The following is a 17,676-nucleotide window of genomic DNA, read 5'->3' as shown; positions in this document are numbered from 1 at the left end:
TACCTGGGAAGACCCATAACAGGCAGTCCTCTTCTGGTGAGCCATAACAAAAAAAGAGCCATAACAAAGGGAGTTAGATGAATTAACAGAAAAATAAATGCGAGTACATCTCTTACTGTTTTGATTTCAACTCTCTTTAGCCTTTCCAAAATTAGCTCAGAAACTTCCACAAACCTAGACTTGCAGGAAGTATTCAACATGGATCTGCCTTTCAGAAGCTGAAAAAGGCAAATAGGGCAGCAATGAGGTAGGGTGAAGTAGTAATGAGAAATAAGTTTAAGGATAAATCATGGAGAACTCCAAATTCCATAACAATGAGTATAGACAGAATTTGTAGGTCTGAAGAGCTATAGGACATCAAATTTCAGTTAAGTGGCATGTCTGACGTAGAGCTGAGTCAGAGTCAATTGATGATATCTTGAAAAGTTAGAATGAATATTGAACACTATCCAGTATATGGCTAGTGATTAGAGCATTCAAAGGTGTTCATGTGATATTCTGTCAAAGTTTTGTAGCAACATATAGTATTTTAAAAAGGATAGATGTCAGGAGTGAGTATAATTCAAAGAGCGATCTCAATTTCAAGTTAAGTAAAATATTAATGTACATGTTAACTTAGTGAACTCCCACCGGACAGAAAATGGAATCATTTCAGCAATAATAACTTCAATGGTCAAAAACACATCACGTGTATAAAAATAAATAAATTCAGAATGATAAAAACTTACTAGATACCATTGGAAGTTGTTCAGGCATCAACCCATTTTTCTGAAATCTGATGAAGAAGTGGAAAACTTAAGTATTCATCTTCCCTTTCCAGATGAAGTGTATTTTAAGATAAGTTAATAATTAAGGAGAGAAAGTTATTCTTTATTGAATTGATAGATTCAAAAGGAATGATAGAATGAGAAAATCTCCATTTTGTATCCCCTAAAGGCATAATGTACCTTCACAACAATAATCAATTAATTCTAAAAACCTTAGTTGAAGTGTTGGTGAGAAATTTGATGATGGAATGGTTAGGTTGGCATCATCTGAACCCACAATGACAGTTTGCATTACTGGAAGTAGGACAATCAGACATTATGTGCCTCCAATGTAATGTAATGGAAAGTACACACCACCACTCACTAAATATTCTTGCCTAAAATTGGACCAAAATACAATTAAGGCTCTAGAGCTACACACAATTTTATGGGAAATACCAGAAAAAGAGGAATACATTAAATGAGGTCATGAGGAAACAATCTGAAATTAAGAATGTGGGATGGTCTATAGGACAAATGATCTGGTTTCTCTCTCAATCGATTGCATGATCTGAGAGATATTTGAGTATAGATAATATCAGATGGTGTTAAAGAATTTAATTAATTTTCTCAGGATAATGAGTTAATGTTATTAAGTATGATAATGACATGGTGATATGTAAAATATATTTAAAGTATTATATCAGAGATGTATATTTAAGTATTTTCTGGTAAAACAACATAATGCTGTAATCTTTTATGAACCTCTCTCAAATAAAATTAAAAAGAGTAGTTGGGCAATAGAAGGCTCTAGATTCCAAAGTAATGATGGTTGTTGAATGTATGTGATGGATAGATCGTAACTAATTACTGTTCTCTTTACTTTTGTGTGCATTCAAACATTTGCATAATAAAATGGTTTTTAAAGTTACTGAATATGAGTACAGATGCAGATATTGATCTGACTAGAGCAGAACAGGTAGACAACACCTGTCCAAGAGATACTACAGATTAGCAAATCAGAGATGCCCCTTCTAAAAGTTTTAATGCCATGCAAAACTTCCTCTAACATATCACTTATCACTCTATATAAAACTTACCTACTTAAATGCCAGTTTCCATATATTATGTGCTACTTATTCTTTAGTTTTTGCTATAGATTGGTTATCTATTTCCATGTTGTACTATTTTCCAGGAATCTGGCTTGCTTGGGCTTCTTTTCCCTCTGGCTTCCAACTAGATTTGGCCAAAGGAAAATACTGAAAAGATATTTGAGGATGGGAGGAGAGAATGAAGTACTAATTTCTTTGTTTCCTTCCTTTATAGGCTGCAAGTTGTCTGGGCTGATTTGTCTATCTATTAATAGCTCCCGTGGTCAAAACTTTCATACAGATAGAACTTTCACTGCAGGTTCCAGAAAGTATTTTCTCCCCTTGACCCTTTAGGCCTAGGAATAGTAGTAACTTTTGAGTATGCCATCTGTTTTTTGCTAAGACCCTGACTGATAAAGACTATAAGCTTCATTAAAGCTTACAAATTGTCTCACTCTCTTTTGTACATTGTGATACCTACAATATATGGCTGCCTGGCATCTAGGAGACAAAAATAAATAATAGTTAAAAGAAAAGAAAAATAGAAGGATATGAATAAAATCCAACATCAATTTCTGATTTAAAAAACATAACTGAGAAATAGAAAAATACATGCTTATTGTGTTCTTTTAAAAAGATTCCATTCATTAGTCAGTTTCATGTTAAAATTGAAAAATTAGCCACAATTTTATTTAAAATGTCATGAAGAAGATAAAAAGATATGACATAAAAGTCAAAAAGAGTGTTTATAAATTATCATTGTTTTCAAGTCATGTATTTATACCCTGATAAAATCTTAGTAAAACAATATCAACTTTTCCAAATAAATAAATAAGTGCAATGCAAGTCTATTTTACAAATTGACAAAATTATTCTAAAGTTCTAGTGGAAGAATAAATGCATGAAATTATATAATAAATTTCAAAGCAGTTAAGTGTTGGGGAATTAGCTTCACTAAAAATATATATATAGTTAAAACAGGATAGTTATTAAAAGAATTCCCCTCCTGATAATAGTGAACTAATGATTTGTAACTAATCACTCTAAGAACAAGTAGAAAACTTGTACTATGCTAAATAAACACTATAAATATATATATATGACATTTTCAGAAGACTGTAAAACTAGAATAGGCCACCAGTAGATGAAAACAGACCAAACCAGAGCAAGAACAGGGATGCTTTCTGTCCACCTACAGTGAATCCTGGTGCACTGGTCCCTCCTCGTGCTTTTCCCCCTAGAGAAGTCAGACTCAGGAAACAGGGAGAGAGATGATATTCCTGAGCCTGCCTAAAGGTGGTATGATGGGTGAGGTAAAAGAGCAGACCACTCTTTCCTCTTTCCTCTGGGTACATGTAACCTCAAACTAAAGATATGAGAAAGAGAGAAGTTGAAATAGTATTTGAATTGAATTAGAGATTGAAATTGCACACTCTATTGAATTGAAAGTGACAGAAAGTGGTGGAATTTACCCCAGATAGCATTTATGGATGTGAGCCAAAAATTAAAAGCAGTGATTTTTCAAAAAACAGAACCATTTCATGTTTTCTCCATTAAGCTGACGCTTCTTAATAAATTTGTTATTTTTATTATATTCAGTGAAAAGAAAACTCACTGTATGTAAACACACACAAAGTTGTAGTAAACCTCTGATATGTATAAATAAATATCTATATCTACACCTGTGTCTCTATATGAATTCTTGAGTAAGGCAGTCATGTGCATGCAGTATTTATTTATTTATTTATTTATTTATTTATTTATTTGAGAGCGAGTCTCACTCCATCGCCCAGGCTGCAATGCAGTGGTACAATCTCGGCTCACTGCAACCTCTGCCTGCTGGGTTCGAGCAATTCTCCTATCTCAGCCTCCCAAGGAGCTGGGACTACAGGCGCCTCCCACCATGACTGGTTAATTTTTGTATTTTTAGTAGAGATGGGGTTTCACCTCGTTGGTCAGGCTGGTCTCTAACTCCTGACCTCAGGTGGTTCACCTGCCTCAGCCTCCCAAAGTGCTGGGATTACAGGCATGAGCCACTTCGCCCGGCCATACATGCAGTCTTTCTATCTTCTCTTGGACACATACAAATGGGCCTTGGTCCAGGAGCACTTCCTTACCAAGAGATAAAGAATCCTCACAGCCTGTTCTAAACTTGTCACCTTGTGTGAGGGTATTTTTCTGTTTTAGACTCAATGTTCACTCCTTTGGACTGGCCAACCCCAGTGAGGAGAAGGTAAAGCCCTTCTGCTGTGACACAAGAGGGGTGTGCGCAGGCCAACTGCCCTGTGTCAATTGCCAAGGGGGACCCACTGGCCATGGGGGACTGGCACCCACCACTGAAGCTGATCTTTCTGTTTCCTCCCTATGCGCTAGTGCTTGACTACCTTGTGTTTTCCTCAGTGACTCCAATACCAAGAGGAAGTGCGCAGGAGTGCTCAGACTTCCACTCTTGATAATAAGCAGCAGATGCAACTTGCTCAACATGAAAATAATAATCAGTAGACAAACCATATGCATAAATACAAACTAAGAACAAGGTGACACTACTGTTTGGGAAACACTCTGTGGTGCCAGGCACTGTGTTTAATGCTTCTTTAATTATCACTACAACCTTGTGTTGTAGGTACTACTCTTTAGCAATGAAAGCAGAGGTTCCGGTTGGTAAAGTGATTTATTTGAAGACTTACACCTTGAATGTAGTAAAAGCCGGATATGAATCCAATTTTTTCTCACCCCAAAGCACATGCAATAAATCTTCTGAAAATGGAAGATGTCTTTTCAGTCTTGAGTAACCTGGCTGGAAACCGCATGGCCACATCCGAGTTTACCTCACCCTCACTCCACTTTCCCTTAACAAGGAAGAGGTAATACAGTTGTCTTTTCCAATATGGAATGCATATTTCTAGAAAAAGAGTCAGGGTCTACACAACGCAGTTCCTGTTTCCTCTAGACCAAGGGTTGGCCCCCGTGTGACCTATGTGTTAAATTCTGCTTACTCTCTCTTCGTGTATGCTTTGTGAGACAGGAATAATTTTTTACATATTTAAATGGTTAAAACAAGTCAAAAATGAATAGTATTGTGATGTGAAAAGTACAGAATATTCAAATGTAATTGTTTATAAATCAAGTTTTGTTGGAACAGAGTCACACTAATTCTTTTACATATTGTCTATGGCTGCTTTTGTGTTGCATCAATGGAGTTGAGTAGTTGAGAAAAAGACCATAAGGCCTGTCAGGTGTATCTGGCCCTTTACAGAATGAGATTGCCAACCTCACCCTTAACAGTACTGGATAATAGTTGCTTTAAAAGAGGATGGTAAGGGGTCCTTCAGTTAAATGCTTTATTTTTCATTTATAGTTTTTCCATATATATGGACATTGTAAAGTCTCAGAAAGGTCCTACAATGTTATGAGCTTATTTTGCCACGAAAGACCTTCCTTTTCTTTTTTTCTTGTATTTCTTTTTTTTTTCTTTTTAACATTAACACTTATTAGCTCCCCATAAAATAAAATCTGAAGAAAACTGTTTTGAAAAGGCTGAAGTAGCTAATCACTGGCATATTCTTTTCCTTTGACCCTTTTATTTTCCCCTTCATAAGTCACTGTAGATCTTTCTTCTACTGTTATGGTATTATATAAAATGTGACAATTAGCTCACAACTTATTTGCAATGGTTTAGTGTGTAGCCTTTATAATTTTTTTAAACCAAGAAAATAAATAACCAAATAACACACTAATTACTGAGGCTTAATTGGCTACTGAATTTGGATAAATTTTATTAGAAGATAGACAGCTATATATTTCTCACGTGCCACAATGAGGAAACTACAATGAAAGGTCAGAATTACAAATGTTAATATTTTACTGAACTGTTATTTGTCAGATTCAGAAGTGGATATAACCTGATTTTATTGTGTAAGTGGTGTTTATTTTTATGAACTATATATAGATTGGTTCTATACAAGCTTTAATGGAGAGAGTGAAAAATAATGTTAATTTTTTGTGTGTGTATGACCTTAAGGAATCTAAATTTATGAAGTAACTAATCAAAACTAAATTAAAATATGAACATTTTATTTTAATATAGCCAAATAACTAGTTAATAGAAACCTTTTGCAGAAATTAATTTAGCTACCTCCTCACTTCATCTACTTTTGAAGGAAAGAACTCTGAGGCCTTCTGAGACCAGTAGGGGCATCTCACAAGGGGGTCATCTTGGACTGTCACATTAGAAGCTTTCCAAATTAGATGGTAAGCTCGTTGAAGACAAGTTTCATGCTTTATATACCCTCACAGCTCCTTCACTGCTTAGCACAGCACTAAACACAATGCACGTATTCAGTCATTTGAGTATTTAAAAAATTTCAGATTTCCTTTATATGCCAGTTTCAAATTAAAATTATCATAACACATTAGTTTTAAGAAAAACAACTTGCTACAAACTTTTAGAATTCTGGTCCACATAAATATTTAACTAGTTAGTGCTATCTAGTCATACATTCTATACGCATGCTCCTTAATATTGTTCTATTATTTTGTGAAATAAAGGCTGGTGATTTCTCAACAAGTTTCTTTTCCATTAAATATCTTCTATCTTGCACATATGTGTATATATCTCTCTTCTTTTGTAAATAAAAATAAAATAATACATAAATAAAAATAGCTATTATATTTGGTTTAGTTGGAAGGCCTTTATTTCTTCTTACCCGATTTTTAGAAATTTGTATAGGAGATACGTCTTGTGACATATCTCATGAGGTATATGCCTTAATCTATAAATGGTACACTGTCTTATAGAAATTACAATATTGTAGAGATTATTGGATCAGTTTCCAAATTTTTCCATACATGTTGTTCTAAATGAATAAAGACAAGAATGAGTAAGTGAATAACTGAATATTATGTCAATTGAGAATTTGATTTTCAGTAAGTCTCTAGTCAATGTTATTTTAGAGGTCTTAGGAGGAAGATTAACGAAGATATTGTAACTGTACTCCTCCTTTTAAGAGAATTTTGACAATCATTTGTATGAAGAAAGTCAGACATTTATTATGTTATATCTGGAACATTCTCTTTTTAATTTCTCTACATAAAGATAATTCTTGGCTCAAAATTATAGCACATGAGGGAATGGTGGACATTGGCTTAATGACAGTGCACTATTCATCTAAGAAAACCACTTTTCAAAATGTTGTTTGAAAGTTCCTGGATTAAGCTATCTAGAAAAAGGCAATCCAAGCAACAATTACTATAAAGTAATTCATACTTTATAGAGACCAGTGCAAGTATGGATTGGGTATATTAAAATAGGCTTAATAACATCTTACTTAACATAACTTTCAGTTATCTATTGGCTACAGGCCATGGAAGTTCGATGAGAAGCAACAGAATCATTAGCACAAATTCCTTTAAGGAGAAGAGTGAAAGCAGTTGCCATTCCTGAACCCAATTTATTGTAGAAAACTTGGGTTAACACTAGATCCCTCTGACACCCATACTCAGCTGTGTCCCACTGAGATTCTCTGTCAAGCTTGTGGTTGTATTTTCATTTGATTTTTGAGAAAATGCATTACATGAATGGTCTGTGTTGGAGTGGTGTAGCATGGAATTTCTCAGCATTTAAAAGAGGATTGAAGTTTTTTAAAAAGTTGAGGAAGAGTTCGATTTGTAGATGAGGAGTGTCAGTGCATCCAGGGGTTAAGAAAAAGACAAGCAAATACGTGGACATTTGATGCTAAGATATTTAGGTCATGACATGTAGGCCAGTGTAGCCTGGCTATAAATAATATGGGAGTTAATGCACCATCTCTGGACTCAAAGTGGCTATTTTGCCTTGGGCAAGTTACCTATCCTTTTTGAGCCTCAAATTGCACATCTCAAAAATGAAAGCTAGTAAGAAGGTTGTTGTGAAGATTCAATTAGATAATGTATATAATGTGCTTAAAACAGTTAACGGCGCCTTGTCAGAAATCATCAGCAAAATGTACTATTAATATTATCACTATTATTATCATTTAGAGGGATAATATGAGAAAAATGGCTTGGAGCCAAATTGTATCTGACTCTGAAATCAATGATAAATAAGTTGCCTTCTATTCTATACAATAAGGAGCTTCTGTCTGTTTTGAGGAGTAAAGCAAGAAAAATAAAAAAGGTGAAAGAAAATTATATACTCTCACTGAAGAAATGCTCAGCAATGAAGTAAAACAAAAAGTCTGTTCTTTAAGAGTCAATGAACGTTGACATGTCTCCAATGTGAAACTCAATTTAAATATTAATAGAACGTATCTTGGTTGTATCTGAAGCCCCATTTCTTTGTTTCTCAGTTACAATCTGTGTTAATACCAACTTTTGCAACATGCCAGTGAAATTTCACTCGTTGTACATCCATAGTAGTTTCTCTGCGGTATGCAAATAGAAATATGATAAAAGAAAAACTGATGATTGGCAGTCAAATTCAAACTCAAGAATCTATAACAACTTCAAGAGACCTCAAGAAATGTGTTCTTTTTCACTGTGGCCATCATAAATACCATATTTGATCACAAGTATATTTGCATAATGAGGATTACTTGATTTAATAAAGTATTCATTCTAGCAAAGAAAAAGTTCTTAAATGGCATAAATACTCAGAGCTTGGTTCTCTCTCGAACATTTCTTTGCTTCCTGACTTATGACAAATACACTAAGATCATTTGCTGATCTCTTCAATTGTGTGTGTGGATTCTTTCTATTAAAAGGGGAAATTAGAAAGAAGTCTAACAGATTTCATTGACTAATAACTAAACTACCTCGAACGTTATTAAAAAACTAAAATTAAATGTCAAAATATAAATAAAGTGAACCACATTTGTAGCTCATAAGAACCGATGAGGAAAAGAGCAAGTTTCAAAAAGACAAATGGGGAAGAGAATATTAAAACCTAATTTACTAAAATAAAATATAAAACATAAGCAACGATATAGGGAAATGTTCAGCTTCACTAGTAGTAATCACACTTAAGTAATAATCTTAGCTCATGCCCACTATTTCTTAGTATTTTATATTAGCTCAATTCTAGCTCCGTACTTCTAACCTTGATTAGTTTCCCACATAAGGTGGATGACTGAGCATATACGAAAACTTCCTCCTTCACTGAAAACATGGGAGCATGTGTGCTTTTTAAAAAAAAAAAAAAAAATTTAAATGCCTAACTGCACTGACATAGAACGGCAGACTATCTGTAGGCCAGGGAAAGGGGAAACTAACAGTGCAGAACACTAACCAAACGTGAAAGACACCGCAATCAGAAACAAGCAGCAGGGGTCTAGTTTTAATGTCTTGCAGTAACAGAGAATGACCTCATCCCTTAAGTGGTTGGATAGCAAAACCAGGCTTCCTTTATGAAGAAGGGGCCTAGAATTGCACTCTCTGACTGTTTAGGAGAAGATGTAACTGTCCATCCAAAGCTGCCTGTGGAACAGGAAGGAAGCTGAGATGCCACTACAAAATTAGGACCCAGCCTGAATTGCACACAAACATAGTGACTAGGATTGTGTTGTACAAATAAAGAGTTCCAAGCTGCTCACTGACTCTTTTTTGAATCCCCAAATCTAAAACGTGTAGCAGAAGCAACCATGAAATTGCCAAATGTGGAGGAACATGTATGATTTGAAACAAAATAAAACAGCCACCTCCCAGTCAGGACAGCCCTCCATCAAAAAGCACAAATGGAAATTCAGATTCATGAAAGAGATAGCACTGCAATAGGAAAATCTAAATTAAGAAAATCGGGATATTACAGCAAGCTGTCTTAGAAAGACAGACATACTTATTTTAGATTTTTAATAAAAGCTTTGAGATAAAATATAAAACACACCCTTTTAAACTTTACAATTCAGTGTTTTTAAGTGTATTCACAGAATTAGGCAACTATTACAACTTTCTACTTTTAGAATACTTTCAGCTCTTACATTTAGGTCTACGATGCATTTTGAGTTAATTTTTATATATGGTTTAAGATAGAGGTCACACTTCATTATTTTCCAGTTGTCCCAATAATTTCAGAGTTTTGTTTAAATGGTAAAAATGTAAGGAAAATTAGAGAAAGACTAGAAAATGAAAGTTTAATCAAATAGAGAAGTACATGGAATAAGCTCCACAATCCAAAATGAAACAGGAAAGGAAAACAGATGTGATGCTGAAGATGGTATATACAAACACACATGAAAACAGACCAGTGATCTCAGGAAAAGGAAATAAATTAAGCACACCTATTGAAAGGCAAGTATTCAAATCAGAACCAAAATAATTCCTGCTATATACTTTTTTCTACAGTCATATATAAACAAAATAACATGTTTAAAATAAAATATCAAGTAAATTATTAACAAATAAATCAAAGAAAGATTAATATTTAGCAAAATGAAACTGAAAAAGCATTAATATGAACACAGACAGAGATTCCACACTAGTAAAAAACAATCTTCCAAGAATATGATAATCATGAACTGGTATGGACCAAGTATCTAGAGTTGAACAATATAAAACAAATCCAGAAAGAATTACACAGACAAAATAGTATCACCTGTCTTTTCTCACCTGCTTGTAATCTACACCATTTTGCCATATTACATGTGATTTGGAAGACACCATACTGTATTGTGGCACTGTGGTATAAAGATGTGTATAAATAAATACATATGAGACAAATAATGATATACAGAGATTATTTCCACCTTTCAAATTTGTAAATGTCTTCAGAAATGATAATATTCAAATGATGCTGGCAGCAGTGCTGTGCACAGCCGTGTTGGAACCTGAGGCAAAATGAAGAAATTGGAGCCTCTTTTATTTGAAATGTGATTTTGTTCATCATGGGTTTTTGCTATAATTTTGTTTTAAAATATTGCATTTAAACATTATTAAAATCTTTTGTCCAAGGTAAATGCCTCCCTTGTACTTAGTACCCATGTACTTAGTATCGACCTGCCTGGCAACATTCATAGCCTTTGATCCAGTTATTCCACGTCTGAAAAGTGAACCAAACTAGAACACATGAAATAAGAAGAAAAAAGGAAAAAGAATTATTAAACAATAAGTCTATTTGCAGTATTATATATAAAGGAATCTAAAAGAATAATCAAATAAGCTACATGAAAAGGCATGCCATAAAAGGTCTATTTTTTTTTTGTTTTGTTTATTCATTTTTGAGACAGAGTCTTGCTCTGTTGCCTAGGCTAGAGTGCAGTGGTGCGATCTTGACTCACTGCAGACTCCGCCTCCCGGGTTCAAGCAATTCTCCTGCCTCAGCCTCCTGAGTAGCTGGGATTACAGGCGCCCGCCACTGCGCCTGGCTAATTTTTGTATTTTTAGTAGAGACAAGGTTTCACCATCTTGGCCAGGCTGATCTCGAACTCCTGACCTCAGGTGATCCACCCGCCTCGACCTCCCAAAGTGCTGGGATTACAGGCGTGAGCCACCGTGCCCGGACAAAAGGTCTATTTTTTAATTTGACCAATATATGTCTGTGGTCAATTAAACAGCTCTCAGAAGTGTTTAAAACAGGGGTTCCAAAATTTGGATCTTTGGGAAAGAAGGTCCATGAGATTCACATAGAGAACATATTTAACAAAACTACAGACCTCCAGAATATCTAAAGGTGGGGTCATAGCATCTAAAATATTAAATACCTCTTCAGATGGCATAGTAGTAGCAAGCCTGCCATTGGGAGCAATTATTTATAATAAAATTTGATCAGGCTTTAACTACTTCATTGACGCCTGTTAGAGAATTTTTTGTGTCTTATATTACAAGTAAGAAAATTGAGTCTGAGAGCGATATAGTCTTATCTTACAAGGCAAAACCAAGACAGAAAGGCAAAACTTTGTTCTATGATCTCTATTAGATCTTGCTGTATTTTCCTGAACAGAAATATTGTCTCTAGACAGAAAATTTAACAAACCAACTGAGTTTTTAAATTCACGTTTGCATAAATTGGGACTTCATAAATGGGGCACACATGTATTGATTTAAATCTACATTTCCCTTTGAGAAACAATGCACAATTTTGCCAAGTTTTCTATGAGAAGGGCAAGGAAAACCATTCAAAAATATATTTTTTTCAAAATGTATATATTCAATAGCTGTTAATAACACACAGCTTCTTTTCAAACTTTTTATAATGAAAAGCTTTTAAAATGATTAGAATGGTCTCTTGATTCAGACTCTAAAATGAAATGACAGGATGTTTTCCAGAACATCTGCAAATCAGTGAACACACCAATGGAATAGTTAAAATGGCTCTTCCGATATTGGTAATTGTATCCACCATGTGTTAACATTCTGTCTGCTATCTCCTTTCATCCCAGCTGACCCTATACAACTGCCTACCAATTCCTTGCCACATCTGCTGCTGCACAAGACAGATCTATTTTATTAAATAAAGGACAAAAGATTATTCACAATGAAAAAATGCTATCAGACATGCTAGGCCATACTCAAGACTTTGCGAGTCGCTGTTAAATAGAAAAAAAAAATTAAATCTACTCTGAGAGAAACATGATAACTGGCTTGCCCTTATGACACTGGGAAAACTTGTAAAGCATGGTTGTAATTCTGAATCATCAAGGGAAGTTTCTCAAACTACAACTCCTGACCCAGATATATTCTTGGAGCACTTAGCCCACCTGTTGAAAACTGCTGCTCTAGAGCCAGGCACGTTGGGTCCTTTGTTCACTGATAACACACAATTAATATGCACCAAATAGTGAATGCTAAGAAATAATTATTCACTTGTGTATTCATTCAAGAAATGTTTACTGAGTTCAGACTCTGGGCCATGTACTGTCCAAGAAACTACAATTGTAGTAGTGAATAAACAGGCAAAAATCCCTGTTTTCATGCTCCTTATATTTTGGCGTTCTGGCTATAAGCGTCTTCCACCTTAGGTTGAGTGGGAGATATTTTAATTTTACAAAATGCATATCTTATTTTCAAATATGTTTAAATTGTTGTTAATGAAAGCCTGAAATCATACTTAGAGGTCTGTGATACAAAGTGGTAGCCAATAGAAAAAATCAATAAGATGGTGCCAATTTTAGTAAATTTAAATTTCAAAATCTGTATTTTTTCTCTAAGCCAATCAATTTTCCATCTTCAGTTTAGATTGAAGTAGTCAGTATTTTAAGCACTTTTATTTCTATCTCCATATCTACAATTAAATTCTATTATGGGTATTCTTATTGTCATGCTAGAGGAATGTTTCTGAATAGTGGTGTAAAAGATCTTCATGTTCATTTAATTCTATTTCAATTGAAAGTAGAAAGTAAAGATTTCTTTTTTGTAAAGTGCGTATCTTTATAATGAGTAACTGTTTTGTGATTGAGAAAATACTTTTGTTGGAGAGGCCTGAAAGTTACAGCAGACATGTCTGTATACTAGAAATCTTAAGAATTAGACAATGTGAATTGTAGTCACTCAATGGTGTTGTCTTGGTAAGAAAAGATATTTGAAAGCAAATTGTCCAATTGTCCAAAATAACCTGCAGAGATAAAAGTTTGGCAAAAAGAAAAACACCTGGATAGTCAAGACTCAAGAAAATCGGTCAAAAATGAATGTTTCTACTTCACACATTTTGTCACTAATTAATATTTGTGTATGTGTGTGCGCATGTGTGTGTTTGTGTGTGTCTTAGAATAGCTTTACATCAGTTTTTATTCCTTAAATAGAACTTGGAAATTGTGTGTGTGTGTGTGTGTGTGTGTGTGTTTGTATGTGTGTGTGTGTTCAATTTCCACATTTTTGCTGTATGTCTCAGAATGTAAACTGTCTGGGTCCAAAGTGCATTTTGACCACTTAATAGCTCTTTGAACTTAACCAAGTTATTTATTTTTAGAGTTTCAGTTTCCTGAGTTATTTTTGTACTACTCCATATAGATGATGTTAAACTATAAACTATTTTGTACTGCTCCATATAGATGATGTTAAACTGATGTCAGAATTTGACTATTATTATGAGCTATTAGGTTTACTTTTAAGTAATTTTCAGCCAACCAAGACTATTGCTGGTAATAGTGAAGTTTGGAAACCATCTGAATGTCCAACAAAAGTGAGTTGGACAAATGCTGACTTCTCAAAATAATTAATGGAACACTACATGATTAAAATGATGTAAGAGAAGAAAACATTTATTAAAATATATTTGGATTTATTTTCTGTTAACAGGGAAGACTATATCTTCACAGAAAATCAAAACAGAACTGAAAATACTGAATAATGCAAGTATATAATTTGGGATGTTGTGATTGGAGTTCAAGCATTCTAATATTTTCATACAACTTAAGGAAAGAGAAATATGTTATTAATTGTAGAATTTTTGAGGTTTAACTCTATATTAAATTTCCTCAATTAACTACTAAATAAATAAAATAGAATGTACAACTTCCAGAACAGTACAACCAAAAATGAAACCAAGGGAAAGAAACAGGGTTAAACCAAAAGTAATCAAGTATGCAAGAAGAAAAAACTATAAAAGTGGGACAAATGGAAAATACTAAATAAGATGATAGAAATAAATCAAATGCCAATTATCCCAAATTAATAATTATGCTATATACACATGTATCAAACATCATACTGTACCCAGTAAATATGTATATTTATTATATGTCAATTAAAAAGGAAATGAAACAAAGTATATATATATACGTATATATATGTCTATATCTACATGTATATATATACATACAAATCACAAGCTATGCTGTTCACCCTCAGATCATATTTTTAAAATATATTTATGCATTGTTTACAAAAGTCATATTTAAACATAAGGACACAAGAACTATATAAGTAAAATGATACAAAAGATATACAAAATAAATGTGAAACAAGATATTTGGCACAGTCACATTAGCATCAGACAAAATAAATTTTAGGCAACATTTATTTCTATAGATAAAGAGGGCCAATACATATTTATAGAAGTATTCATTCATTATGGAGATTAAGCAATTCTAAACCTGATGGGACCTAGTAAAAATAGTTTTGAAAATAGTTTAAAAGTAAAATTTGACCAAACTACAAAGGAAAAGAAACTAACAAATCCAGCCATCATATTTGAATTTTTTTTTTCTTTTTTGAGATGGAGTCTCACTCTGTTGCCCAGGCTGGAGTGCAGTACAGGCTGGAGTGCAGTGGCACAATCAATCTCAGCTCACTGCAACCTCTGCCTCCTGGGTTCAAGAGATTCTCCTGCCTCAGCCTCCCTAATAGCTGGGACTACAGGCGCGTGCCACCATATCCAGCTAATTTATATTGTATTTTTAGTAGAGACAGGGTTTTACCATGTTGGCCAGGCTGGTCTCAAACTCCTGACCTCAAGTGATCCATCCACCTCAGCCTCCCAGAGTGCTAAGATTACAGGCGTGAGCCACTGCACCCAGCTGCATATTTGAAAATTTTAACGTACCTCTCTAAATAGTTGATAGGTTAAGCAGAAAAATATCAGTAAATATCTGGAAGATTTGAATAGCATAGACAACATGCTTAATCAAATGGACATCTAAATATAACATGATGGCACTGAACAACTGGATAATGTACCTTTTAAATGCATATGAAATATTAACACAAACTGACCATCTGCCAGACCTTAAGTAAATTCTCAAAAAAATTAGGAGACATGCCCTACAAGTTATTCCAGTATTTTTTTATAGAGCTATAATAGTTACATTATGTTTTTTGGGCTCAGGGATAGATGATGGGAACAATGGAACTAAATAGAGATCCCGGAAGCCAGTCTATACACATGCGATGAACAAAAACTAATGTTAATATCAAAAGATAAGCCACAAAATGGGAGCCTATATGTGCAACATATAAACCAACAATAGTTAGTATTCAGAACATATAAAGAAATCCTCCAACCCCTGAAACTGATAACACAATAAAAAAAGGAGGCACAATACATAAGTGGGCATCTCTCAGGAGCAGAAACACAAATGGTCCACAGTCATTTGAAAAGACACTCAATTTCATTAGTAATGTGGGAAATTGAAATTCAAACCACAATGATATAAAATTTGACTCTCATCAAATTGGTAGTTATAAAGTTGGACAATACTATGCATTAGTGAAGACACAAAGTGATGAGCATTCCAGTAGAACCGCAAATAGATATATAAATCAATATCACCAATTTGGAAATAAATTGAACACACTTATTTCCCAAGACATAATAATTACACACTTAGGTATATATCCTACTTAACTTCCTAAAAATTTGCACCATGTAGAGTGTTGCCAGATTCAGCAAATAATAACACATGACTCTCAGTTAAATTTAAATTTAATATAAATAATAAAAATAGTGTATGTATGTTCTATGCAATATTGGGAATATACTTATACTAAAAGAGTTTGTTTATCTGAAATTCAAATTAAACTAAGCATCTTGTATTTTATCTAGCAGCCATAACCATGTACAGAAATACAGGAGCATTGTTTGTGCCATCAAAACACTAAAATTAACCAAAAAATTCATGGACAACACATCCATGTTTATTAGCCAGGCATGGTGGCCCAAGCCTGTAGTCCCAGCTACTAGGGAGGCTGAGGCAGGAGAATCGCTGGAACAAGGGGAGGTGGAGGTTGCAGTGAGCCCAGTTCATGCCACTGCACTCCAGCTTGGGTGACAGAGTGAGACCCAGTCTCAAGAACAAACAAACAAACAAAACAAAACAAAACAAAAAACGTTTTATGCCTAAAATGGAATACTAAATACTACATACGTTATGAAAAATACATGAAATGTGGCTACTTGTATCAACACAGAGACAAAAATATAATGAGCAGAAGCTGCAGAAAAACACTTATGATTTCAATAATAAAAAATCAAATACAGGAAAAATCAAACTTTATGTCACTTAAAGATACATACATAGGTGGTAAAATATGAAGGAGAGCATGAGAGTAATTACCATAATATGCAGAATAGTAGTTACATGAGAGAGAAGGGAATATTAAGAAGTAATAATCAGACAGCATCATATATATTGGCGAAGCATATACATCAGTCTTTTATGTGTATATTTTATAATGAAGCTTAAAAATTAAAGATGTTTGTGATATATTGCATTAAGTTAAACATGGATGGTAGATGAACATTCTTGGCATAATCTCATTTAAGGGGGTGAGGAGAGTGAGAGCAAGACAAAAGGATCTAGAAAAATAGATCTTGAGGTCTCGATAGATGAAGTCTCTGAGTTTTATGGGATATGGTCATCAGTTGCATTCTTTTTGTTAGAATGTCTTTTCTGACTTTTTTTCTTTTTTCTGTACTAAAAAAGCAAATGAAAGGTAAGCAGTAAAACCATAAAACTTTTTACTTTCATTTTCTAATTTTAAAATTCTATTTTCAAATAATGTTTCTTGTTTGGTAGTGCTCTCATGATTTTAAATATTTTTCAAGTATATTGAAAATGATTGTTGCTAATCACTAAAAAACAATTTTATGACTTACATATAGCACCTCATAAAGGGCATATGTGGGATTTACGGGTATGGATTTTTAAGTTGTTTTTAATTTTCATGTGATATATATTTAAGTTTTCACTTCTCATTATTGCCAATAACACAGAGAAGACTTAATTAGGTTAATTATGTTTTTCATTAACAAGAGAGAAAAAAACAAATACATAAAAATCCAATAATTTGGCATAGCTGTTATCTAATAGCTTGCAGTTGTGACTAAATTTTCATCACGTCCAAAGTTGTTTGTATTGTATTTCTTTTTCCCAAAATTCCCTTCACCTAAATTCTTTTCAGTAGTCCTCTGCTACCACATTAACCTCCAGGGC

This window comes from Macaca thibetana, chromosome X (assembly GCF_024542745.1).
Source record: "Macaca thibetana thibetana isolate TM-01 chromosome X, ASM2454274v1, whole genome shotgun sequence".
Taxonomy (NCBI): Eukaryota; Metazoa; Chordata; class Mammalia; order Primates; family Cercopithecidae; genus Macaca; species Macaca thibetana.
The sequence above is the reverse complement of the archived record's forward strand: the minus strand, read 5'-3'. Positions refer to the sequence as shown.